Below are 23,124 nucleotides of genomic sequence, written 5' to 3' on the forward strand. Positions count from 1 at the left end.
TTGAATCTCCTTTACTTGACAGAGATGTGCCTGAGCAGCTGCCCTCACCAGCCCTATCCCAAATCATACTTATTTTGCATAGGAGATACCATGGTCATGAAGATTGTTCTCCCAGGGTGAGGTTCATTCATTGCATTCTGGGTATGCTGACCCCTGTGATTTTCCCAAATGTGGGAAACTCGACTGCATTATTTGTGGTAGTGGGGGACTGTGTTTGTGCTTTCCTCTGGTCAGCTCTGGTAAAAGTCAGATTTCTTTGTCTCAGATCTTCCTCTAGCCTTGTTCTTCTTTCGAGAGTTCCCTTGTGCTGCCTCAGTTGGATCTCTTTCACTTGACAGGGGGGTGCCCGAACAGCGACCCTCCCCAGCTCTAGCCCAACTCCTACTTACCTGCCAGGTGAGATACTATGATCATGAAGGTGCTTCTCCCAGGGCAAGGCTCACCCATTGCACTCTGGGTGTGCTGCCCCTGCGATTTCCCCAAATGTGGGAAACTTGACTGCATAATTTGTGTTTCCCCTGGTCGGCTCTCGTATAATTCAGATCTCTTTGTCTCAGGTCTCTCTCCAGCCTAGTTTGCTGTCTGTTTCCACTTCTCTTTTCTTCAACCGCTCCCTTCTATACCCTTGTGCACTATCCTGACTTCTCCTCCCGTCTGCTTACTTTGTGCCTTCCAATGCACAATGCAAACTACAGGTAGTGCTGCAGGGCCCACACCCTTTTACTTGCCTTACAGAGCAGCTCTGGAGCTGTTACAGTGCCCAGCTGCTGCAAGAAATCAGCTTGAATGCTTCAGGGGATGGGGCATGGCCAACATGAGCCCCACACCAAAGGAGGGTGGAGGTGTTTAATGCGAACTAGGGGTCATCCAAGCACCGCAAAAGGCCGCCATGCCCTGCACGCCCCTTTTCTCTTTTCAAATGCAGATGAGGGTTGAAGCCAACTTTGACCCACTGCTTGGATGACATCACCGTATGCAAATCCGTCTTCTGCAGAACTTCCCCCAGGAATGCTTGCACTAGTTGTTGCATTTGGTTTGTTGTTTGGGGGTGCTTCAGTATTAGGCAGCCTTCTGCCCTCCCATGTTCATCTGAAAATATGTGTTCTCCCTGCAGTTGTTGTCCCCAGATGAGAGTTCCCTTGTGCTGCCTCAGTTGAATCTCCTTTACTTGACAGAGATGTGCATGAGCAGCGGCCCTCCCCAGCCCTATTCCAAATCATACTTATTTTGCATAGGAGATACCATGGTCATGAAGATTGTTCTCCCAGGGTGAGGTTCATTCATTGCATTTTGGGTATGCTGACCCCTGTGATTTCCCCAAATGTGGGAAACTTGACTGCATTATTTGTGGTAGTGGGGGACTGTGTTTGTGCTTTCCTCTGGTCAGCTCTGGTAAAAGTCAGATTTCTTTGTCTCAGATTTTCCTCTAGCCTTGTTCTTCTTTCGAGAGTTCCATTGTGCTGCCTCAGTTGGATCTCCTTCACTTGACAGGGGGGTACCCGAGCAGCGACCCTCCCCAGCTCTAGCCCAACTCCTACTTACCTGCCAGGTGAGATACTATGATCATGAAGGTGCTTCTCCCAGGGCAAGGCTCACCCATTGCACTCTGGGTGTGCTGCCCCTGCGATTTCCCCAAATGTGGGAAACTTGACTGCATAATTTGTGTTTCCCCTGGTCGGCTCTCGTATAATTCAGATCTATTTGTCTCAGGTCTCTCTCCAGCCTAGTTTGCTGTCTGTTTCCACTTCTCTTTTCTTCAGCCGCTCCCTTCTATACCCTTGTGCACTATCCTGACTTCTCCTCCCGTCTGCTTACTTTGTGCCTTCCAATGCACAATGCAAACTACAGGTAGTGCTGCAGGGCCCACACCCTTTTACTTGCCGTACAGAGCAGCTCTGGAGCTGTTACAGTGCCCAGCTGCTGCAAGAAATCAGCTTGAATGCTTCAGGGGCTGGGGCATAGCCAACATGAGCCCCACACCGAAGGAGGGTGGAGGTATTTAATGCGAACTAGGGGTCATCCAAGCACCGCAAAAGGCCGCCATGCCCTGCATAACCCTTTTCTCTTTTCATATGCAGATGAGGGTTCCAGCCAACTTTGGCCCACTGCTTGGATGACATCACCGTATGCAAATCCGTCTTCTGCAGACCTTCTCCCAGGAATGCTTTTACTAGTTGTTACATTTGGTTTGTTGTTTGGGGGTGCTTCAGTATTAGGCAGCCTTCTGCCCTCCCATGTTCATCTGAAAATATGTGTTCTCCCTGCAGTTGTTGTCCCCAGATGAGAGTTCCCTTGTGCTGCCTCAGTTGAATCTCCTTTACTTGACAGAGATGTGCCTGAGCAGCGGCCCTCCCCAGCCCTATCCCAAATCATACTTATTTTGCATAGAAGTTTCCATGGTCATGAAGATTGTTCTCCCAGGGTGAGGTTCATTCATTGCATTCTGGGTATGCTGACCCCTGTGATTTCCCCAAATGTGGGAAACTCGACTGCATTAATTGTGGTAGTGGGGGACTGTGTTTGTGCTTTCCTCTGGTCAGCTCTGGTAAAAGACAGATTTCTTTGTCTCAGATCTTCCTCTAGCCTTGTTCTTTTTTCGAGAGTTTCCTTGTGCTGCCTCAGTTGGATCTCCTTCACTTGACAGGGGGGTGCCCGAGCAGCGACCCTCCCCATCTCTAGCCCAACTCCTACTTACCTGCCAGGTGAGATACTATGATCAGGAAGGTGCTTCTCCCAGGGCAAGGCTCACCCATTGCACTCTGGGTGTGCTGCTCCTACGATTTCCCCAAATGTGGGACACTTGACTGCATAATTTGTGTTTCCTCTAGTCGGCTACTCGTATAATTCAGATCTCTTTGTCTCAGGTCTCTCTCCAGCCTAGTTTGCTGTCTGTTTCCACTTCTCTTTTCTTGAGCCGCTGCCTTCTATGCCCTTGTGCACTCTCCTGACTTCTCCTGTCTGCTTACTTTGTGCCTTCCAACGCACAATGCAAACTACAGGTAGTGCTGCAGGGCCCACACCCTTTTACTTGCCTTTCAGAGCAGCTCTGGAGCTGTTACAGTGCCCAGCTGCTGCAAGAAATCAGCTTGAATGCTTCAGGGGCTGGGGCATAGCCAACATGAGCCCCACACCGACGGAGGGTGGAGGTGTTTAATGCGAACTAAGGGTCATCCAAGCGCCGCAAAAGGCCGCCATGCCCTGCATACCCCTTTTCTCTTTTCATATGCAGATGAGGGTTCCAGCCAACTTTGGCCCACTGCTTGGATGACATCACCGTATGCAAATCCGTCTTCTGCAGACCTTCCCCCAGGAATGCTTGTACTAGTTGTTGCATTTGGTTTGTTGTTTGGGGTGCTTCAGTATTAGGCAGCCTTCAGCTCTCCCATGTTCATCTGAAAATATGTGTTCTCCCTGCAGTTGTTGTCCCCAGATGAGAGTTCCCTTGTGCTGCCTCAGTTGAATCTCCTTTACTTGAAAGAGATGTGCCTGAGCAGCGGCCCTCCCCAGCCCTATCCCAAATCATACTTATTTTGCATAGGAGATACCATGGTCATGAAGATTGTTCTCCCAGGGTGAGGTTCATTCATTGCATTCTGGGTATGCTGACCCCTGTGATTTCCCCAAATGTGGGAAACTCGACTGCATTATTTGTGGTAGTGGGGGACTGTGTTTGTGCTTTCCTCTGGTCAGCTCTGGTAAAAGTCAGATTTCTTTGTCTCAGATCTTCCTCTAGCCTTGTTCTTTTTTTGAGAGTTTCCTTGTGCTGCCTCAGTTGGATCTCCTTCACTTGACAGGGGGGTGCCCGAGCAGCGACCCTCCCCAGCTCAAGCCCAACTCCTACTTACCTGCCAAGTGAGATACTATGATCAGGAAGGTGCTTCTACCAGGGCAAGGCTCACCCATTGCACTCTGGGTGTGCTGCTCCTACGATTTCCCCAAATGTGGGACACTTGACTGCATAATTTGTGTTTCCTCTGGTCGGCTACTCGTATAATTCAGATCTCTTTGTCTCAGGTCTCTCTCCAGCCTAGTTTGCTGTCTGTTTCCACTTCTCTTTTCTTGAGCCCCTGCCTTCTATGCCCTTGTGCACTCTCCTGACTTCTCCTGTCTGCTTACTTTGTGCCTTCCAACGCACAATGCAAACTACAGGTAGTGCTGCAGGGCCAACACCCTTTTACTTGCCTTACAGAGCAGCTCTGGAGCTGTTACAGTGCCCAGCTGCTGCAAGAAATCAGCTTGAATGCTTCAGGGGCTGGGGCATAGCCAACATGAGCAGCAAGATGCAGCACTGGACTATTAGTAATGTACTGTTGTATGCTGAGCACCACAATGCAGCACAAGACAATGAGCAGTGATACTGAGCACTGATGAGGATACTACTGAGAACTGACACTGAGCAGGAGAGACACACTACTAGTATTACTGAGCAGCAATAAGTAACCACTGATACTGGGCACTGATATTGAGATTTCCACTGAGAGAACATAGCCACGTCCTCTCCGCTCTCTCTTCAATGCACGAGTAAAAATGGCGGCAACGCGCAGCTCTTTATATGGAATCCGAATCTCGCGAGAATCTGACAGCGGGATGATGACATTTTCCCTTGTTCAGGTTTTCATAGTCAGGCGGGAACAACCGAGCCTGCCACGGACCAGTGTAAACCACGTGGAGTTCGTCGGGAATTCGGTTCTCGGAGAACCGAACCCGCTCCTCTATATATACTATATTACTATGTTACTGTAGTATACAGAACACCACAATGCAATGAGCAGTGATAGTGAGCACTGATGAGGATACTAGAACTGACACTGAGCAGCAAGATGCAGCACTGGACTATTAGTAATGTACTGTAGTATGCTGAGCACCACAATGCAGCACAAGACAATGAGCAGTGATACTGAGCACTGATGAGGATACTACTGAGAACTGACACTGAGCAGGATAGACACACTACTAGTATTACTGAGCAGCAATAAGTAACCACTGATACTGAGCACTGATATTGAGATTTCCACTGAGAGAACATAGCCACGTCCTCTCCGCTCTCTCTTCAATGCACGAGTAAAAATGGCAGCAACGCGCAGCTCTTTATATGGAATCCGAATCTCGCAAGAATCCGACAGCGGGATGATGACATTTTCCCTTGTTCAGGTTTTCCGAGTCAGGCGGGAACAACCGAGCCTGCCTCGGACCAGTGTAAACCACGTGGAGTTCGTGGGGAATTCGGTTCTCGGAGAACCGAACCCGCTCCTCTCTACCTTATACCCATCAATTTTTTTATTTTCAATCTAAGCCCCTGCAGTTTTCTGTAAGCATCTGCTTCGCTATGATGATCAACAAGTCACAAGGGCAAACACTCAGGGCTTGAGGCGTAGATCTTAGGACCAGCTGCTACAAGCATGGCAGAGGTGTCACTATCACTGGTGACACCCAGAAAGGTAGCGAGGGAGATTGTAATGCAGTGCGCGCAGATAAACAGCGCAATGGTAAAAAGGAGGCATGGTTTCATAGGTAGGGGCGTGGCCTGGTGGCCTGAATCTACATTTTGTTGCTCCGGGTGTCCCGGGGGTTGGGGGCTGCACCCGGGGACTAGTGTGTGAGCTGTGCTGGCTCCTGCACAGTGACAGGGCATGGCCACCCAGCATGACGCCTCCCTTCTTGACCATGCTGTAATTGCAGTCGCACTGCAGTTCAGCGTGATCATAAAAAATGGTGTAGGCTCCTGCTGGTGCAGGCTGTAGAGAAAAGCTGCTGTGACCACGCCCCCTGTGTCTCCTCCGTTGCAGACCCCATTTTGAAGCCTTGCCCCCGGACTAAGAGAAAAGTATGCCCTTGCGCACTATCCTGACTTCTCCTCCCGTCTGCTTAATTTGTGCCTTCCAACGCACAATGCGAACAACAGGTGGTGCTGCAGGGCCCACACCCTTTTACTTGCCTTACAGAACAGCTCTGGAGCTGTTACAGTGCCCAGCTGCTGCAAGAAATCAGCTTGAATGCTTCAGGGGATGGGGCATGGCCAACATGAGCCCCACACCAAAGGAGGGTGGTGGTGTTTAATGCGAACTAGGGGTCATCCAAGCACTGCAAAAGGCCGCCATGCCCTGCATGCCCCTTTTCTCTTTTCATATGCAGATGAGGGTTCCAGTCAACTTTGGCCCACTGCTTGGATAACATCACCGTATGCAAATCCGTCTGCTGCAGACCTTCCCCAAGGAGTGCTTGTACTAGTTGTTGCATATGGTTTGATATTTGATGGTGCTTCAGTATTAGGCAGCCTTCTGCCCTCCCATGTTCATCTGAAAATATGTGTTCTCCCTGCAGTTGTTGTCCCCAGATGAGAGTTCCCTTGTGCTGCCTCAGTTGAATCTCCTTTACTTGACAGAGATGTGCATGAGCAGCGGCCCTCCCCAGCCCTATTCCAAATCATACTTATTTTGCATAGGAGATACCATGGTCATGAAGATTGTTCTCCCAGGGTGAGGTTCATTCATTGCATTTTGGGTATGCTGACCCCTGTGATTTCCCCAAATGTGGGAAACTTGACTGCATTATTTGTGGTAGTGGGGGACTGTGTTTGTGCTTTCCTCTGGTCAGCTCTGGTAAAAGTCAGATTTCTTTGTCTCAGATTTTCCTCTAGCCTTGTTCTTCTTTCGAGAGTTCCATTGTGCTGCCTCAGTTGGATCTCCTTCACTTGACAGGGGGGTACCCGAGCAGCGACCCTCCCCAGCTCTAGCCCAACTCCTACTTACCTGCCAGGTGAGATACTATGATCATGAAGGTGCTTCTCCCAGGGCAAGGCTCACCCATTGCACTCTGGGTGTGCTGCCCCTGCGATTTCCCCAAATGTGGGAAACTTGACTGCATAATTTGTGTTTCCCCTGGTCGGCTCTCGTATAATTCAGATCTATTTGTCTCAGGTCTCTCTCCAGCCTAGTTTGCTGTCTGTTTCCACTTCTCTTTTCTTCAGCCGCTCCCTTCTATACCCTTGTGCACTATCCTGACTTCTCCTCCCGTCTGCTTACTTTGTGCCTTCCAATGCACAATGCAAACTACAGGTAGTGCTGCAGGGCCCACACCCTTTTACTTGCCTTACAGAGCAGCTCTGGAGCTGTTACAGTGCCCAGCTGCTGCAAGAAATCAGCTTGAATGCTTCAGGGGATGGGGCATGGCCAACATGAGCCCCACACCAAAGGAGGGGGGAGGTGTTTAATGCGAACTAGGGGTCATCCAAGCACTGCAAAAGGCCGCCATGCCCTGCATGCCCCTTTTCTCTTTTCATATGCAGATGAGGGTTCCAGTCAACTTTGGCCCACTGCTTGGATAACATCACCGTATGCAAATCCGTCTGCTGCAGACCTTCCCCCAGGAGTGCTTGTACTAGTTGTTGCATATGGTTTGATATTTGATGGTGCTTCAGTATTAGGCAGCCTTCCGCCCTCCCATGTTCATCTGAAAAGATGTGGTCTCCCTGCAGTTGTTGTCCCCAGATGAGAGTTCACTTGTGCTGCCTCAGTTGAATCTCCTTTACTTGACAGAGATGTGCCTGAGCAGCTGCCCTCACCAGCCCTATCCCAAATCATACTTATTTTGCATAGGAGATACCATGGTCATGAAGATTGTTCTCCCAGGGTGAGGTTCATTCATTGCATTCTGGGTATGCTGACCCCTGTGATTTTCCCAAATGTGGGAAACTCGACTGCATTATTTGTGGTAGTGGGGGACTGTGTTTGTGCTTTCCTCTGGTCAGCTCTGGTAAAAGTCAGATTTCTTTGTCTCAGATCTTCCTCTAGCCTTGTTCTTCTTTCGAGAGTTCCCTGGTGCTGCCTCAGTTGGATCTCCTTCACTTCACAGGGGGGAACCCGAGCAGCGACCCTCCCCAGCTCTAGCCCAACTCCTACTTACCTGCCAGGTGAGATACTATGATCATGAAGGTGCTTCTCCCAGGGCAAGGCTCAACCATTGCACTCTGGGTGTGCTGCTCCTGCGATTTCCCCAAATGTGGGAAACTTGACTGCATAATTTGTGTTTCCCCTCGTCGGCTCTCGTATAATTCAGATCTCTTTGTCTCAGGTCTCTCTCCAGCCTAGTTTGCTGTCTGTTTCCACTTCTCTTTTCTTCAGCCGCTCCCTTCTATACCCTTGTGCACTATCCTGACTTCTCCTCCCGTCTGCTTACTTTGTGCCTTCCAATGCACAATGCAAACTACAGGTAGTGCTGCAGGGCCCACACCCTTTTACTTGCCTTACAGAGCAGCTCTGGAGCTGTTACAGTGCCCAGCTGCTGCAAGAAATCAGCTTGAATGCTTCAGGGGCTGGGGCATAGCCAACATGAGCCCCACACCAAAGGAGGGTGGAGGTGTTTAATGCAAACTAGGGGTCAGCCAAGCGCCGCAAAAGGCCACCATGCCCTGCACGCCCCTTTTCTCTTTTCATATGCAGACGAGGGTTGAAGCCAACTTTGACCCACTGCTTGGATGACATCACCATATGCAAATCCATCTGCGGCAGGCCTTCCCCCAGGAATGCTTGCACTAGTTGTTGCATTTGGTTTGTTGTTTGGGGGTGCTTCAGTATTAGGCAGCCTTCTGCCCTCCCATGTTCATCTTCAGGGGATGGGGCATGGCCAACATGAGCCCCACACCAAAGGAGGGTGGAGGTGTTTAATGCGAACTAGGGGTCATCCAAGCACCGCAAAAGGCCGCCATGCCCTGCACGCCCCTTTTCTCTTTTCATATGCAGATGAGGGTTGAAGCCAACTTTGACCCACTGCTTGGATGACATCACCGTATGCAAATCCGTCTTCTGCAGAACTTCACTTGACAGGGGGGTGCCCGAGCAGCGACCCTCCCCATCTCTAGCCCAACTCCTACTTACCTGCCAGGTGAGATACTATGATCAGGAAGGTGCTTCTCCCAGGGCAAGGCTCACCCATTGCACTCTGGGTGTGCTGCTCCTACGATTTCCCCAAATGTGGGACACTTGACTGCATAATTTGTGTTTCCTCTAGTCGGCTACTCGTATAATTCAGATCTCTTTGTCTCAGGTCTCTCTCCAGCCTAGTTTGCTGTCTGTTTCCACTTCTCTTTTCTTGAGCCGCTGCCTTCTATGCCCTTGTGCACTCTCCTGACTTCTCCTGTCTGCTTACTTTGTGCCTTCCAACGCACAATGCAAACTACAGATAGTGCTGCAGGGCCCACACCCTTTTACTTGCCTTTCAGAGCAGCTCTGGAGCTGTTACAGTGCCCAGCTGCTGCAAGAAATCAGCTTGAATGCTTCAGGGGCTGGGGCATAGCCAACATGAGCCCCACACCGACGGAGGGTGGAGGTGTTTAATGCGAACTAAGGGTCATCCAAGCGCCGCAAAAGGCCGCCATGCCCTGCATACCCCTTTTCTCTTTTCATATGCAGATGAGGGTTCCAGCCAACTTTGGCCCACTGCTTGGATGACATCACCGTATGCAAATCCGTCTTCTGCAGAACTTCCCCCAGGAATGCTTGTACTAGTTGTTGCATTTGGTTTGTTGTTTGGGGTGCTTCAGTATTAGGCAGCCTTCAGCTCTCCCATGTTCATCTGAAAATATGTGTTCTCCCTGCAGTTGTTGTCCCCAGATGAGAGTACCCTTGTGCTGCCTCAGTTGAATCTCCTTTACTTGAAAGAGATGTGCCTGAGCAGCGGCCCTCCCCAGCCCTATCCCAAATCATACTTATTTTGCATAGGAGATACCATGGTCATGAAGATTGTTCTCCCAGGGTGAGGTTCATTCATTGCATTCTGGGTATGCTGACCCCTGTGATTTCCCCAAATGTGGGAAACTCGACTGCATTATTTGTGGTAGTGGGGGACTGTGTTTGTGCTTTCCTCTGGTCAGCTCTGGTAAAAGTCAGATTTCTTTGTCTCAGATCTTCCTCTAGCCTTGTTCTTTTTTTGAGAGTTTCCTTGTGCTGCCTCAGTTGGATCTCCTTCACTTGACAGGGGGGTGCCCGAGCAGCGACCCTCCCCAGCTCAAGCCCAACTCCTACTTACCTGCCAAGTGAGATACTATGATCAGGAAGGTGCTTCTACCAGGGCAAGGCTCACCCATTGCACTCTGGGTGTGCTGCTCCTACGATTTCCCCAAATGTGGGACACTTGACTGCATAATTTGTGTTTCCTCTGGTCGGCTACTCGTATAATTCAGATCTCTTTGTCTCAGGTCTCTCTCCAGCCTAGTTTGCTGTCTGTTTCCACTTCTCTTTTCTTGAGCCCCTGCCTTCTATGCCCTTGTGCACTCTCCTGACTTCTCCTGTCTGCTTACTTTGTGCCTTCCAACGCACAATGCAAACTACAGGTAGTGCTGCAGGGCCAACACCCTTTTACTTGCCTTACAGAGCAGCTCTGGAGCTGTTACAGTGCCCAGCTGCTGCAAGAAATCAGCTTGAATGCTTCAGGGGCTGGGGCATAGCCAACATGAGCAGCAAGATGCAGCACTGGACTATTAGTAATGTACTGTTGTATGCTGAGCACCACAATGCAGCACAAGACAATGAGCAGTGATACTGAGCACTGATGAGGATACTACTGAGAACTGACACTGAGCAGGAGAGACACACTACTAGTATTACTGAGCAGCAATAAGTAACCACTGATACTGGGCACTGATATTGAGATTTCCACTGAGAGAACATAGCCACGTCCTCTCCGCTCTCTCTTCAATGCACGAGTAAAAATGGCGGCAACGCGCAGCTCTTTATATGGAATCCGAATCTCGCGAGAATCCGACTGCGGGATGATGACATTTTCCCTTGTTCAGGTTTTCCGAGTCAGGCGGGAACAACCGAGCCTGCCACGGACCAGTGTAAACCACGTGGAGTTCGTCGGGAATTCGGTTCTCGGAGAACCGAACCCGCTCCTCTATATATACTATATTACTATGTTACTGTAGTATACAGAACACCACAATGCAATGAGCAGTGATAGTGAGCACTGATGAGGATACTAGAACTGACACTGAGCAGCAAGATGCAGCACTGGACTATTAGTAATGTACTGTAGTATGCTGAGCACCACAATGCAGCACAAGACAATGAGCAGTGATACTGAGCACTGATGAGGATACTACTGAGAACTGACACTGAGCAGGAGAGACACACTACTAGTATTACTGAGCAGCAATAAGTAACCACTGATACTGAGCACTGATATTGAGATTTCCACTGAGAGAACATAGCCACGTCCTCTCCGCTCTCTCTTCAATGCACGAGTAAAAATGGCAGCAACGCGCAGCTCTTTATATGGAATCCGAATCTCGCAAGAATCCGACAGCGGGATGATGACATTTTCCCTTGTTCAGGTTTTCCGAGTCAGGCGGGAACAACCGAGCCTGCCTCGGACCAGTGTAAACCACGTGGAGTTCGTGGGGAATTCGGTTCTCGGAGAACCGAACCCGCTCCTCTCTACCTTATACCCATCAATTTTTTTATTTTCAATCTAAGCCCCTGCAGTTTTCTGTAAGCATCTGCTTCGCTATGATGATCAACAAGTCACAAGGGCAAACACTCAGGGCTTGAGGCGTAGATCTTAGGACCAGCTGCTACAAGCATGGCAGAGGTGTCACTATCACTGGTGACACCCAGAAAGGTGGCGAGGGAGATTGTAATGCAGTGCGCGCAGATAAACAGCGCAATGGTAAAAAGGAGGCATGGTTTCATAGGTAGGGGCGTGGCCTGGTGGCCTGAATCTACATTTTGTTGCTCCGGGTGTCCCGGGGGTTGGGGGCTGCACCCGGGGACTAGTGTGTGAGCTGTGCTGGCTCCTGCACAGTGACAGGGCATGGCCACCCAGCATGACGCCTCCCTTCTTGACCATGCTGTAATTGCAGTCGCACTGCAGTTCAGCGTGATCATAAAAAATGGTGTAGGCTCCTGCTGGTGCAGGCTGTAGAGAAAAGCTGCTGTGACCACGCCCCCTGTGTCTCCTCCGTTGCAGACCCCATTTTGAAGCCTTGCCCCCGGACTAAGAGAAAAGTATGCCCTTGCGCACTATCCTGACTTCTCCTCCCGTCTGCTTAATTTGTGCCTTCCAACGCACAATGCGAACAACAGGTGGTGCTGCAGGGCCCACACCCTTTTACTTGCCTTACAGAACAGCTCTGGAGCTGTTACAGTGCCCAGCTGCTGCAAGAAATCAGCTTGAATGCTTCAGGGGATGGGGCATGGCCAACATGAGCCCCACACCAAAGGAGGGTGGGGGTGTTTAATGCGAACTAGGGGTCATCCAAGCACTGCAAAAGGCCGCCATGCCCTGCATGCCCCTTTTCTCTTTTCATATGCAGATGAGGGTTCCAGTCAACTTTGGCCCACTGCTTGGATAACATCACCGTATGCAAATCCGTCTGCTGCAGACCTTCCCCAAGGAGTGCTTGTACTAGTTGTTGCATATGGTTTGATATTTGATGGTGCTTCAGTATTAGGCAGCCTTCCGCCCTCCCATGTTCATCTGAAAAGATGTGGTCTCCCTGCAGTTGTTGTCCCCAGATGAGAGTTCCCTTGTGCTGCCTCAGTTGAATCTCCTTTACTTGACAGAGATGTGCCTGAGCAGCGGCCCTCACCAGCCCTATCCCAAATCATACTTATTTTGCATAGGAGATACCATGGTCATGAAGATTGTTCTCCCAGGGTGAGGTTCATTCATTGCATTCTGGGTATGCTGACCCCTGTGATTTTCCCAAATGTGGGAAACTCGACTGCATTATTTGTGGTAGTGGGGGACTGTGTTTGTGCTTTCCTCTGGTCAGCTCTGGTAAAAGTCAGATTTCTTTGTCTCAGATCTTCCTCTAGCCTTGTTCTTCTTTCGAGAGTTCCCTTGTGCTGCCTCAGTTGGATCTCTTTCACTTGACAGGGGGGTGCCCGAACAGCGACCCTCCCCAGCTCTAGCCCAACTCCTACTTACCTGCCAGGTGAGATACTATGATCATGAAGGTGCTTCTCCCAGGGCAAGGCTCACCCATTGCACTCTGGGTGTGCTGCCCCTGCGATTTCCCCAAATGTGGGAAACTTGACTGCATAATTTGTGTTTCCCCTCGTCGGCTCTCGTATAATTCAGATCTCTTTGTCTCAGGTCTCTCTCCAGCCTAGTTTGCTGTCTGTTTCCACTTCTCTTTTCTTCAACCGCTCCCTTCTATACCCTTGTGCACTATCCTGACTTCTCCTCCCGTCTGCTTACTTTGTGCCTTCCAATGCACAATGCAAACTACAGGTAGTGCTGCAGGGCCCACACCCTTTTACTTGCCTTACAGAGCAGCTCTGGAGCTGTTACAGTGCCCAGCTGCTGCAAGAAATCAGCTTGAATGCTTCAGGGGATGGGGCATGGCCAACATGAGCCCCACACCAAAGGAGGGTGGAGGTGTTTAATGCGAACTAGGGGTCATCCAAGCACCGCAAAAGGCCGCCATGCCCTGCACGCCCCTTTTCTCTTTTCATATGCAGATGAGGGTTGAAGCCAACTTTGACCCACTGCTTGGATGACATCACCGTATGCAAATCCGTCTTCTGCAGAACTTCCCCCAGGAATGCTTGCACTAGTTGTTGCATTTGGTTTGTTGTTTGGGGGTGCTTCAGTATTAGGCAGCCTTCTGCCCTCCCATGTTCATCTGAAAATATGTGTTCTCCCTGCAGTTGTTGTCCCCAGATGAGAGTTCCCTTGTGCTGCCTCAGTTGAATCTCCTTTACTTGACAGAGATGTGCATGAGCAGCGGCCCTCCCCAGCCCTATTCCAAATCATACTTATTTTGCATAGGAGATACCATGGTCATGAAGATTGTTCTCCCAGGGTGAGGTTCATTCATTGCATTTTGGGTATGCTGACCCCTGTGATTTCCCCAAATGTGGGAAACTTGACTGCATTATTTGTGGTAGTGGGGGACTGTGTTTGTGCTTTCCTCTGGTCAGCTCTGGTAAAAGTCAGATTTCTTTGTCTCAGATTTTCCTCTAGCCTTGTTCTTCTTTCGAGAGTTCCATTGTGCTGCCTCAGTTGGATCTCCTTCACTTGACAGGGGGGTACCCGAGCAGCGACCCTCCCCAGCTCTAGCCCAACTCCTACTTACCTGCCAGGTGAGATACTATGATCATGAAGGTGCTTCTCCCAGGGCAAGGCTCACCCATTGCACTCTGGGTGTGCTGCCCCTGCGATTTCCCCAAATGTGGGAAACTTGACTGCATAATTTGTGTTTCCCCTGGTCGGCTCTCGTATAATTCAGATCTATTTGTCTCAGGTCTCTCTCCAGCCTAGTTTGCTGTCTGTTTCCACTTCTCTTTTCTTCAGCCGCTCCCTTCTATACCCTTGTGCACTATCCTGACTTCTCCTCCCGTCTGCTTACTTTGTGCCTTCCAATGCACAATGCAAACTACAGGTAGTGCTGCAGGGCCCACACCCTTTTACTTGCCTTACAGAGCAGCTCTGGAGCTGTTACAGTGCCCAGCTGCTGCAAGAAATCAGCTTGAATGCTTCAGGGGATGGGGCATGGCCAACATGAGCCCCACACCAAAGGAGGGGGGAGGTGTTTAATGCGAACTAGGGGTCATCCAAGCACTGCGAAAGGCCGCCATGCCCTGCATGCCCCTTTTCTCTTTTCATATGCAGATGAGGGTTCCAGTCAACTTTGGCCCACTGCTTGGATAACATCACCGTATGCAAATCCGTCTGCTGCAGACCTTCCCCCAGGAGTGCTTGTACTAGTTGTTGCATATGGTTTGATATTTGATGGTGCTTCAGTATTAGGCAGCCTTCCGCCCTCCCATGTTCATCTGAAAAGATGTGGTCTCCCTGCAGTTGTTGTCCCCAGATGAGAGTTCACTTGTGCTGCCTCAGTTGAATCTCCTTTACTTGACAGAGATGTGCCTGAGCAGCTGCCCTCACCAGCCCTATCCCAAATCATACTTATTTTGCATAGGAGATACCATGGTCATGAAGATTGTTCTCCCAGGGTGAGGTTCATTCATTGCATTCTGGGTATGCTGACCCCTGTGATTTTCCCAAATGTGGGAAACTCGACTGCATTATTTGTGGTAGTGGGGGACTGTGTTTGTGCTTTCCTCTGGTCAGCTCTGGTAAAAGTCAGATTTCTTTGTCTCAGATCTTCCTCTAGCCTTGTTCTTCTTTCGAGAGTTCCCTGGTGCTGCCTCAGTTGGATCTCCTTCACTTCACAGGGGGGAACCCGAGCAGCGACCCTCCCCAGCATTAGCCCAACTCCTACTTACCTGCCAGGTGAGATACTATGATCATGAAGGTGCTTCTCCCAGGGCAAGGCTCAACCATTGCACTCTGGGTGTGCTGCTCCTGCGATTTCCCCAAATGTGGGAAACTTGACTGCATAATTTGTGTTTCCCCTCGTCGGCTCTCGTATAATTCAGATCTCTTTGTCTCAGGTCTCTCTCCAGCCTAGTTTGCTGTCTGTTTCCACTTCTCTTTTCTTCAGCCGCTCCCTTCTATACCCTTGTGCACTATCCTGACTTCTCCTCCCGTCTGCTTACTTTGTGCCTTCCAATGCACAATGCAAACTACAGGTAGTGCTGCAGGGCCCACACCCTTTTACTTGCCTTACAGAGCAGCTCTGGAGCTGTTACAGTGCCCAGCTGCTGCAAGAAATCAGCTTGAATGCTTCAGGGGCTGGGGCATAGCCAACATGAGCCCCACACCAAAGGAGGGTGGAGGTGTTTAATGCAAACTAGGGGTCAGCCAAGCGCCGCAAAAGGCCACCATACCCTGCACGCCCCTTTTCTCTTTTCATATGCAGACGAGGGTTGAAGCCAACTTTGACCCACTGCTTGGATGACATCACCATATGCAAATCCATCTGCGGCAGGCCTTCCCCCAGGAATGCTTGCACTAGTTGTTGCATTTGGTTTGTTGTTTGGGGGTGCTTCAGTATTAGGCAGCCTTCTGCCCTCCCATGTTCATCTGAAAATATATGTTCTCCCTGCAGTTGTTGTCCCAAGATGAGAGTTCCCTTGTGCTGCCTCAGTTGAATCTCCTTTACTTGACAGAGATGTGCATGAGCAGCGGCCCTCCCCAGCCCTATTCCAAATCATACTTATTTTGCATAGGAGATACCATGGTCATGAAGATTTTTCTCCCAGGGTGAGGTTCATTCATTGCATTTTGGGTATGCTGACCCCTGTGATTTCCCCAAATGTGGGAAACTTGACTGCATTATTTGTGGTAGTGGGAGACTGTGTTTGTGCTTTCCTCTGGTCAGCTCTGGTAAAAGTCAGATTTCTTTGTCTCAGATTTTCCTTTAGCCTTGTTCTTTTTTCGAGAGTTCCCTTGTGCTGCCTCAGTTGGATCTCCTTCACTTTACAGGGGGGTACCCGAGCAGCGACCCTCCCCAGCTCTAGCCCAACTCCTACTTACCTGCCAGGTGAGATACTATGATCATGAAGGTGCTTCTCCCAGGGCAAGGCTCACCCATTGTACTCTGGGTGTGCTGCTCCTGCGATTTCCCCAAATGTGGGAAACTTGACTGCATAATTTGTGTTTCCCCTGGTCGGCTCTCGTATAATTCAGATCTCTTTGTCTCAGGTCTCTCTCCAGCCTAGTTTGCTGTCTGTTTCCACTTCTCTTTTCTTCAGCCGCTCCCTTTTATACCCTTGTGCACTATCCTGACTTCTCCTCCCGTCTGCTTACTTTGTGCCTTCCAATGCACAATGCAAACTACAGGTAGTGCTGCAGGGCCCACACCCTTTTACTTGCCTTACAGAGCAGCTCTGGAGCTGTTACAGTGCCCAGCTGCTGCAAGAAATCAGCTTGAATGCTTCAGGGGATGGGGCATGGCCAACATGAGCCCCACACCAAAGGAGGGTGGAGGTGTTTAATGCGAACTAGGGGTCATCCAAGCACCGCAAAAGGCCGCCATGCCCTGCACGCTCCTTTTCTCTTTTCATATGCAGATGAGGGTTGAAGCCAACTTTGACCCACTGCTTGGATGACATCACCGTATGCAAATCCGTCTTCTGCAGAACTTCCCCCAGGAATGCTTGCACTAGTTGTTGCATTTGGTTTGTTGTTTGGGGGTGCTTCAGTATTAGGCAGCCTTCTGCCCTCCCATGTTCATCTGAAAATATGTGTTCTCCCTGCAGTTGTTGTCCCCAGATGAGAGTTCCCTTGTGCTGCCTCAGTTGAATCTCCTTTACTTGACAGAGATGTGCCTGAGCAGCGGCCCTCCCCAGCTCTATCCCAAATCATACTTATTTTGCATAGGAGATACCATGGTCATGAAGATTATTCTCCCAGGGTGAGGTTCATTCATTGCATTATGGGTATGCTGACCCCTGTGATTTCCCCAAATGTGGGAAACTCGACTGCTTTATTTGTGGTAGTGGGGGACTGTGTTTGTGTTTTCCTCTGGTCAGCTCTGGTAAAAGTCAGATTTCTTTGTTCAGATCTTCCTCTAGCCTTGTTCTTCTTTCGAGAGTTCCCTTGTGCTGCCTCAGTTGGATCTCCTTCACTTGACAGGGGGGTGCCCAAGCAGAGACCCTCCCCAGCTCTAGCCCAACTCCTACTTACCTGCCAGGTGAGATACTATGATCATGAAGGTGCTTCTCCCAGGGCAAGGCTCACCCATTGCACTCTGGGTGTGCTGCCCCTGCGATTTCCCCAAATGTGGGAAACTTGACTGCATAATTTGTGTTTCCCCTGGTCGGCTCTCGTGTAATTCAGATCTCTTTGTCTCAGGTCTCTCTCCAACCTAGTTTGCTGTCTGTTTCCACTTCTCTTTTCTTCAGCCGCTCCCTTCTATACCCTTGTGCACTATCCTGACTTCTCCTCCCGTCTGCTTACTTTGTGCCTTCCAATGCACAATGCAAACTACAGGTAGTGCTGCAGGGCCCACACCCTTTTACTTGCCTTACAGAGCAGCTCTGGAGATGTTACAGTGCCCAGCTGCTGCAAGAAATCAGCTTGAATGCTTCAGGGGATGGGGCATGGCCAACATGAGCCCCACACCAAAGGAGGGTGGAGGTGTTTAATGCGAACTAGGGGTCATCCAAGCACCGCAAAAGGCCGCCATGCCCTGCACGCTCCTTTTCTCTTTTCATATGCAGATGAGGGTTGAAGCCAACTTTGACCCACTGCTTGGATGACATCACCGTATGCAAATCCGTCTTCTGCAGAACTTCCCCCAGGAATGCTTGCACTAGTTGTTGCATTTGGTTTGTTGTTTGGGGGTGCTTCAGTATTAGGCAGCCTTCTGCCCTCCCATGTTCATCTGAAAATATGTGTTCTCCCTGCAGTTGTTGTCCCCAGATGAGAGTTCCCTTGTGCTGCCTCAGTTGAATCTCCTTTACTTGACAGAGATGTGCATGAGCAGCGGCCCTCCCCAGCCCTATTCCAAATCATACTTATTTTGCATAGGAGATACCATGGTCATGAAGATTGTTCTCCCAGGGTGAGGTTCATTCATTGCATTTTGGGTATGCTGACCCCTGTGATTTCCCCAAATGTGGGAAACTTGACTGCATTATTTGTGGTAGTGGGGGACTGTGTTTGTGCTTTCCTCTGGTCAGCTCTGGTAAAAGTCAGATTTCTTTGTCTCAGATTTTCCTCTAGCCTTGTTCTTCTTTCGAGAGTTCCCTTGTGCTGCCTCAGTTGGATCTCCTTCAGTTTACAGGGGGGTACCCGAGCAGCGATCCTCCCCAGCTCTAGCCCAACTCCTACTTACCTGCCAGGTGAGATACTATGATCATGAAGGTGCTTCTCCCAGGGCAAGGCTCACCCATTGCACTCTAGGTGTGCTGCTCCTGCGATTTCCCCAAATGTGGGAAACTTGACTGCATAATTTGTGTTTCCCCTGGTCGGCTCTCGTATAATTCAGATCTCTTTGTCTCAGGTCTCTCTCCAGCCTAGTTTGCTGTCTGTTTCCACTTCTCTTTTCTTCAGCCGCTCCCTTCTATACCCTTGTGCACTATCCTGACTTCTCCTCCCGTCTGCTTACTTTGTGCCTTCCAATGCACAATGCAAACTACAGGTAGTGCTGCAGGGCCCACACCCTTTTACTTGCCTTACAGAGCAGCTCTGGAGCTGTTACAGTGCCCAGCTGCTGCAAGAAATCAGCTTGAATGCTTCAGGGGCTGGGGCATAGCCAACATCAGCCCCACACCGAAGGAGGGTGGAGGTGTTTAATGCAAACTAGGGGTCAGTCAAGCGCCGCAAAAGGCCACCATGCCCTGCACGCCCCTTTTCTGTTTTCATATGCAGATGAGGGTTGAAGCCAACTTTGACCCACTGCTTGGATGACATCACCATATGCAAATCCATCTGCGGCAGGCCTTCCCCCAGGAATGCTTGCACTAGTTGTTGCATTTGGTTTGTTGTTTGGGGGTGCTTCAGTATTAGGCAGCCTTCTGCTGCACCCTGCTTTGGTGTGGGGCTCATGTTGGCCATGCCCCATCCCCTGAAGCTTTCAAGCAGATTTCTTGCAGCAGCTGGGCACTGTAACAGCTCAAGAGCTGCTCTGTAAGGCAAGTAAAAGGGTGTGGGCCCTGCAGCACTACCTGTAGTTTGCATTGTGCATTGGAAGGCACAAAGTAAGCAGACGGGAGGAGAAGTCAGGATAGTGCACAAGGGTATAGAAGGGAGCGGCTGAAGAAAAGAGAAGTGGAAACAGACAGCAAACTAGGCTGGAGAGAGATCTGAGACAAAGAGATCTGAATTATACGATAGCCGACCAGGGGAAACACAAATTATGCAGTCAAGTTTCCCACATTTGGGGAAATCGCAGGGGCAGCACACCCAGAGTGCAATGGGTGAGCCTTGCCCTGGGAGAAGCACCTTCATGATCATAGTATCTCACCTGGCAGGTAAGTATGAGTTGGGCTAGAGCTGGGGAGGGTCGCTGCTCGGGCACCCCCCTGTTAAGTGAAGGAGATCCAACTGAGGCAGCACAAGGGAACTCTCAAAAGAAGAACAAGGCTAGAGGAAGATCTGAAACAAAGAAATCTGACTTTTACCAGAGCTGACCAGAAGAAAACACAAACACAGTCCCCCACTACCACAAATAAAGCAGTCGAGGTGAGGTTCATTCATTGCATTTTGGGTATGCTGACCCCTGTGATTTCCCCAAATGTGGGAAACTCGACTGCTTTATTTGTTGTAGTGGGGGACTGTGTTTGTGTTTTCTTCTGGTCAGCTCTGGTAAAAGTCAGATTTCTTTGTTTCAGATCTTCCTCTAGCCTTGTTCTTCTTTTGAGAGTTCCCTTGTGCTGCCTCAGTTGGATCTCCTTCACTTAACAGGGGGGTGCCCGAGCAGCGACCCTCCCCAGCTCTAGCCCAACTCCTACTTACCTGCCAGGTGAGATACTATGATCATGAAGGTGCTTCTCCCAGGGCAAGGCTCACCCATTGCACTCTGGGTGTGCAGCCCCTGCGATTTCCCCAAATGTGGGAAACTTGACTGCATAATTTGTGTTTCCCCTGGTCGGCTCTCGTATAATTCAGATCTCTTTGTCTCAGATCTCTCTCCAGCCTAGTTTGCTGTCTGTTTCCACTTCTCTTTTCTTCAGCCGCTCCCTTCTATACCCTTGTGCACTATCCTGACTTCTCCTCCCGTCTGCTTACTTTGTGCCTTCCAATGCACAATGCAAACTACAGGTAGTGCTGCAGGGCCCACACCCTTTTACTTGCCTTACAGAGCAGCTCTGGAGCTGTTACAGTGCCCAGCTGCTGCAAGAAATCTGCTTGAATGCTTCAGGGGATGGGACATGGCCAACATGAGCCCCACACCAAAGGAGGGTGGAGCAGAAGGCTGACTAATACTGAAGCACCCCCAAACAACAAACCAAATGCAACAACTAGTGCAAGCATTCCTGGGGGAAGGCCTGCCGCAGATGGATTTGCATATGGTGATGTCATCCAAGCAGTGGGTCAAAGTTGGCTTCAACCCTCGTCTGCATATGAAAACAGAAAAGGGGCATGCAGGGCATGGTGGCCTTTTGCGGCGCTTGACCGACCCCTAGTTTGCATTAAACACCTCCACCCTCCTTCGGTGTGGGGCTCTTGTTGGCTATGCCCCAGCCCCTGAAGCATTCAAGCTGATTTCTTGCAGCAGCTGGGCACTGTAACAGCTCCAGAGCTGCTCTGTAAGGCAAGTAAAAGGGTGTGGGCCCTGCAGCACTACCTGTAGTTTGCATTGTGCATTGGAAGGCACAAAGTAAGCAGACGGGAGGAGAAGTCAGGATAGTGCACAAGGGTATAGAAGGGAGCGGCTGAAGAAAAGAGAAGTGGAAACAGACAGCAAACTAGGCTGGAGAGAGACAAAGAGATCTGAATTATACGAGAGCCGACCAGGGGAAACACAAATTATGCAGTCAAGTTTCCCACATTTGGGGAAATCGCAGGAGCAGCACACCCAGAGTGCAATGGGTGAGCCTTGCCCTGGGAGAAGCACCTTCATGATCATAGTATCTCACCTGGCAGGTAAGTAGGAGTTGGGCTAGAGCTGGGGAGGGTCGCTGCTCGGGTACCCCCCTGTCAAGTGAAGGAGATCCAACTGAGGCAGCACAAGGGAACTCTCGAAAGAAGAACAAGGCAAGAGGAAAATCTGAGACAAAGAAATCTGACTTTTACCAGAGCTGACCAGAGGAAAGCACAAACACAGTCCCCCACTACCACAAATAATGCAGTTGAGTTTCCCACATTTGGGGAAATCACAGGGGTCAGCATACCCAAAATGCAATGAATGAACCTCACCCTGGGAGAACAATCTTCATGACCATGGTATCTCCTATGCAAAATAAGTATGATTTGGAATAGGGCTGGGGAGGGCCGCTGCTCTGGCACATCTCTGTCAAGTAAAGGAGATTCAACTGAGGCAGCACAAGGGAACTCTCATCTGGGGACAACAACTGCAGGGAGAACACATATTTTCAGATGAACATGGGAGGGCAGAAGGCTGCCTAATACTGAAGCACCCCCAAACAACAAACCAAATGCAACAACTAGTGCAAGCATTCCTGGGGGAAGTTCTGCAGAAGACGGATTTGCATACGGTGATGTCATACAAGCAGTGGGTCAAAGTTGGCTTCAACCCTCATCTGCATATGAAAAGAGAAAAGGGGCGTGCAGGGCATGGCGGCCTTTTGCGGTGCTTGGATGACCCCTAGTTCGCATTAAACACCTCCACCCTCCTTTGGTGTGGGGCTCATGGTGGCCATGCCCCATCCCCTGAAGCATTCAAGCAGATTTCTTGCAGCAGCTGGGCACTGTAACAGCTCCAGAGCTGCTCTGTAAGGCAAGTAAAAGGGTGTGGGCCCTGCAGCACTACCTGTAGTTTGCATTGTGCATTGGAAGGCACAAAGTAAGCAGACGGGAGGAGAAGTCAGGATAGTGCACAAGGGTATAGAAGGGAGCGGCTGAAGAAAAGAGAAGTGGAAACAGACAGCAAACTAGGCTGGAGAGAGACCTGAGACAAAGAGATCTGAATTATACGAGAGCCGACCAGGGGAAACACAAATTATGCAGTCAAGTTTCCCACATTTGGGGAAATCGCAGGGGCAGCACACCCAGAGTGCAATGGGTGAGCCTTGCCCTGGGAGAAGCACCTTCATGATCATAGTATCTCACCTGGCAGGTAAGTAGGAGTTGGGCTAGAGCTGGGGAGGGTCTCTGCTCGGGCACCCCCCTGTCAAGTGAAGGAGATCCAACTGAGGCAGCACAAGGGAACTCTCAAAAGAAGAACAAGGCTCTGAAACAAAGAAATCTGACTTTTACCAGAGCTGACCAGAGGAAAACACAAACACAGTCCCCCACTACCACAAATAAAGCAGTCGAGTTTCCCACATTTGGGGAAATCACAGGGGTCAGCATACCCAGAATGCAATGAATGAACCTCACCCTGGGAGAATAATCTTCATGACCATGGTATCTCCTATGCAAAATAAGTATGATTTGGGATAGAGCTGGGGAGGGCCGCTGCTCAGGCACATCTCTGTCAAGTTAAGGAGATTCAACTGAGGCAGCACAAGGGAACTCTCATCTAGGGACAACAACTGCAGGGAGAACACATATTTTCAGATGAACATGGGAGGGCAGACGGCTGCCTAATACTGAAGCACCCCCAAACAACAAACCAAATGCAACAACTAGTGCAAGCATTCC

The 23,124-nt window shown here is 50.1% G+C and overlaps 30 non-coding genes and 3 pseudogenes across 30 annotated transcripts; 28 read left to right on the top strand and 5 right to left on the bottom strand.

The window, feature by feature from the left end:
* The first annotated feature begins 65 nt into the window (after positions 1 to 65).
* Positions 66 to 229, top strand: LOC135048222 (U1 spliceosomal RNA). The gene has a single exon (XR_010240148.1). It is a non-coding gene; the product is annotated as a U1 spliceosomal RNA (small nuclear RNA).
* A 152-nt stretch (positions 230 to 381) lies between these two features.
* Positions 382 to 544, top strand: LOC135048170 (U1 spliceosomal RNA). The gene has a single exon (XR_010240107.1). It is a non-coding gene; the product is annotated as a U1 spliceosomal RNA (small nuclear RNA).
* A 674-nt stretch (positions 545 to 1,218) lies between these two features.
* LOC135048252 (U1 spliceosomal RNA) lies at positions 1,219 to 1,382 on the top strand. The gene has a single exon (XR_010240172.1). It is a non-coding gene; the product is annotated as a U1 spliceosomal RNA (small nuclear RNA).
* A 152-nt stretch (positions 1,383 to 1,534) lies between these two features.
* LOC135048176 (U1 spliceosomal RNA) lies at positions 1,535 to 1,697 on the top strand. Its single transcript, XR_010240113.1, has one exon. It is a non-coding gene; the product is annotated as a U1 spliceosomal RNA (small nuclear RNA).
* A 674-nt stretch (positions 1,698 to 2,371) lies between these two features.
* LOC135048284 (U1 spliceosomal RNA) lies at positions 2,372 to 2,535 on the top strand. The gene has a single exon (XR_010240202.1). It is a non-coding gene; the product is annotated as a U1 spliceosomal RNA (small nuclear RNA).
* Positions 2,536 to 2,687: 152 nt separating this feature from the next.
* Positions 2,688 to 2,851, top strand: LOC135048205 (U1 spliceosomal RNA). The gene has a single exon (XR_010240139.1). It is a non-coding gene; the product is annotated as a U1 spliceosomal RNA (small nuclear RNA).
* A 670-nt stretch (positions 2,852 to 3,521) lies between these two features.
* LOC135048174 (U1 spliceosomal RNA) lies at positions 3,522 to 3,685 on the top strand. The gene has a single exon (XR_010240111.1). It is a non-coding gene; the product is annotated as a U1 spliceosomal RNA (small nuclear RNA).
* A 152-nt stretch (positions 3,686 to 3,837) lies between these two features.
* Positions 3,838 to 4,001, top strand: LOC135048221 (U1 spliceosomal RNA). The gene has a single exon (XR_010240147.1). It is a non-coding gene; the product is annotated as a U1 spliceosomal RNA (small nuclear RNA).
* A 2,424-nt stretch (positions 4,002 to 6,425) lies between these two features.
* On the top strand, positions 6,426 to 6,589 carry LOC135048253 (U1 spliceosomal RNA). The gene has a single exon (XR_010240173.1). It is a non-coding gene; the product is annotated as a U1 spliceosomal RNA (small nuclear RNA).
* A 152-nt stretch (positions 6,590 to 6,741) lies between these two features.
* LOC135048177 (U1 spliceosomal RNA) lies at positions 6,742 to 6,904 on the top strand. The gene has a single exon (XR_010240114.1). It is a non-coding gene; the product is annotated as a U1 spliceosomal RNA (small nuclear RNA).
* Positions 6,905 to 7,578: 674 nt separating this feature from the next.
* Positions 7,579 to 7,742, top strand: LOC135048233 (U1 spliceosomal RNA). Its single transcript, XR_010240154.1, has one exon. It is a non-coding gene; the product is annotated as a U1 spliceosomal RNA (small nuclear RNA).
* A 152-nt stretch (positions 7,743 to 7,894) lies between these two features.
* On the top strand, positions 7,895 to 8,030 carry LOC135048207 (U1 spliceosomal RNA; annotated as a pseudogene).
* An 835-nt stretch (positions 8,031 to 8,865) lies between these two features.
* LOC135048206 (U1 spliceosomal RNA) lies at positions 8,866 to 9,029 on the top strand. The gene has a single exon (XR_010240141.1). It is a non-coding gene; the product is annotated as a U1 spliceosomal RNA (small nuclear RNA).
* A 670-nt stretch (positions 9,030 to 9,699) lies between these two features.
* Positions 9,700 to 9,863, top strand: LOC135048186 (U1 spliceosomal RNA). Its single transcript, XR_010240121.1, has one exon. It is a non-coding gene; the product is annotated as a U1 spliceosomal RNA (small nuclear RNA).
* A 152-nt stretch (positions 9,864 to 10,015) lies between these two features.
* Positions 10,016 to 10,179, top strand: LOC135048223 (U1 spliceosomal RNA). Its single transcript, XR_010240149.1, has one exon. It is a non-coding gene; the product is annotated as a U1 spliceosomal RNA (small nuclear RNA).
* Positions 10,180 to 12,603: 2,424 nt separating this feature from the next.
* LOC135048243 (U1 spliceosomal RNA) lies at positions 12,604 to 12,767 on the top strand. Its single transcript, XR_010240163.1, has one exon. It is a non-coding gene; the product is annotated as a U1 spliceosomal RNA (small nuclear RNA).
* A 152-nt stretch (positions 12,768 to 12,919) lies between these two features.
* LOC135048184 (U1 spliceosomal RNA) lies at positions 12,920 to 13,055 on the top strand (annotated as a pseudogene).
* A 701-nt stretch (positions 13,056 to 13,756) lies between these two features.
* Positions 13,757 to 13,920, top strand: LOC135048254 (U1 spliceosomal RNA). The gene has a single exon (XR_010240174.1). It is a non-coding gene; the product is annotated as a U1 spliceosomal RNA (small nuclear RNA).
* Positions 13,921 to 14,072: 152 nt separating this feature from the next.
* On the top strand, positions 14,073 to 14,235 carry LOC135048178 (U1 spliceosomal RNA). The gene has a single exon (XR_010240115.1). It is a non-coding gene; the product is annotated as a U1 spliceosomal RNA (small nuclear RNA).
* Positions 14,236 to 14,909: 674 nt separating this feature from the next.
* LOC135048244 (U1 spliceosomal RNA) lies at positions 14,910 to 15,073 on the top strand. The gene has a single exon (XR_010240164.1). It is a non-coding gene; the product is annotated as a U1 spliceosomal RNA (small nuclear RNA).
* Positions 15,074 to 15,225: 152 nt separating this feature from the next.
* LOC135048208 (U1 spliceosomal RNA) lies at positions 15,226 to 15,361 on the top strand (annotated as a pseudogene).
* Positions 15,362 to 16,062: 701 nt separating this feature from the next.
* LOC135048274 (U1 spliceosomal RNA) lies at positions 16,063 to 16,226 on the top strand. Its single transcript, XR_010240192.1, has one exon. It is a non-coding gene; the product is annotated as a U1 spliceosomal RNA (small nuclear RNA).
* Positions 16,227 to 16,378: 152 nt separating this feature from the next.
* Positions 16,379 to 16,541, top strand: LOC135048188 (U1 spliceosomal RNA). The gene has a single exon (XR_010240123.1). It is a non-coding gene; the product is annotated as a U1 spliceosomal RNA (small nuclear RNA).
* A 674-nt stretch (positions 16,542 to 17,215) lies between these two features.
* LOC135048272 (U1 spliceosomal RNA) lies at positions 17,216 to 17,379 on the top strand. The gene has a single exon (XR_010240190.1). It is a non-coding gene; the product is annotated as a U1 spliceosomal RNA (small nuclear RNA).
* Positions 17,380 to 17,530: 151 nt separating this feature from the next.
* Positions 17,531 to 17,693, top strand: LOC135048286 (U1 spliceosomal RNA). Its single transcript, XR_010240204.1, has one exon. It is a non-coding gene; the product is annotated as a U1 spliceosomal RNA (small nuclear RNA).
* Positions 17,694 to 18,367: 674 nt separating this feature from the next.
* On the top strand, positions 18,368 to 18,531 carry LOC135048256 (U1 spliceosomal RNA). The gene has a single exon (XR_010240175.1). It is a non-coding gene; the product is annotated as a U1 spliceosomal RNA (small nuclear RNA).
* A 152-nt stretch (positions 18,532 to 18,683) lies between these two features.
* LOC135048216 (U1 spliceosomal RNA) lies at positions 18,684 to 18,846 on the top strand. Its single transcript, XR_010240144.1, has one exon. It is a non-coding gene; the product is annotated as a U1 spliceosomal RNA (small nuclear RNA).
* Positions 18,847 to 19,674: 828 nt separating this feature from the next.
* LOC135048287 (U1 spliceosomal RNA) lies at positions 19,675 to 19,837 on the bottom strand. The gene has a single exon (XR_010240205.1). It is a non-coding gene; the product is annotated as a U1 spliceosomal RNA (small nuclear RNA).
* A 468-nt stretch (positions 19,838 to 20,305) lies between these two features.
* LOC135048187 (U1 spliceosomal RNA) lies at positions 20,306 to 20,468 on the top strand. The gene has a single exon (XR_010240122.1). It is a non-coding gene; the product is annotated as a U1 spliceosomal RNA (small nuclear RNA).
* Positions 20,469 to 21,289: 821 nt separating this feature from the next.
* On the bottom strand, positions 21,290 to 21,452 carry LOC135048179 (U1 spliceosomal RNA). The gene has a single exon (XR_010240116.1). It is a non-coding gene; the product is annotated as a U1 spliceosomal RNA (small nuclear RNA).
* A 152-nt stretch (positions 21,453 to 21,604) lies between these two features.
* LOC135048259 (U1 spliceosomal RNA) lies at positions 21,605 to 21,768 on the bottom strand. Its single transcript, XR_010240178.1, has one exon. It is a non-coding gene; the product is annotated as a U1 spliceosomal RNA (small nuclear RNA).
* Positions 21,769 to 22,442: 674 nt separating this feature from the next.
* LOC135048171 (U1 spliceosomal RNA) lies at positions 22,443 to 22,605 on the bottom strand. Its single transcript, XR_010240108.1, has one exon. It is a non-coding gene; the product is annotated as a U1 spliceosomal RNA (small nuclear RNA).
* Positions 22,606 to 22,747: 142 nt separating this feature from the next.
* LOC135048268 (U1 spliceosomal RNA) lies at positions 22,748 to 22,911 on the bottom strand. The gene has a single exon (XR_010240187.1). It is a non-coding gene; the product is annotated as a U1 spliceosomal RNA (small nuclear RNA).
* Between the last annotated feature and the right edge of the window lie 213 nt (positions 22,912 to 23,124).

This window comes from Pseudophryne corroboree, unplaced genomic scaffold, assembly GCF_028390025.1.
Source record: "Pseudophryne corroboree isolate aPseCor3 unplaced genomic scaffold, aPseCor3.hap2 scaffold_946, whole genome shotgun sequence".
NCBI classification, from domain to species: Eukaryota; Metazoa; Chordata; class Amphibia; order Anura; family Myobatrachidae; genus Pseudophryne; species Pseudophryne corroboree.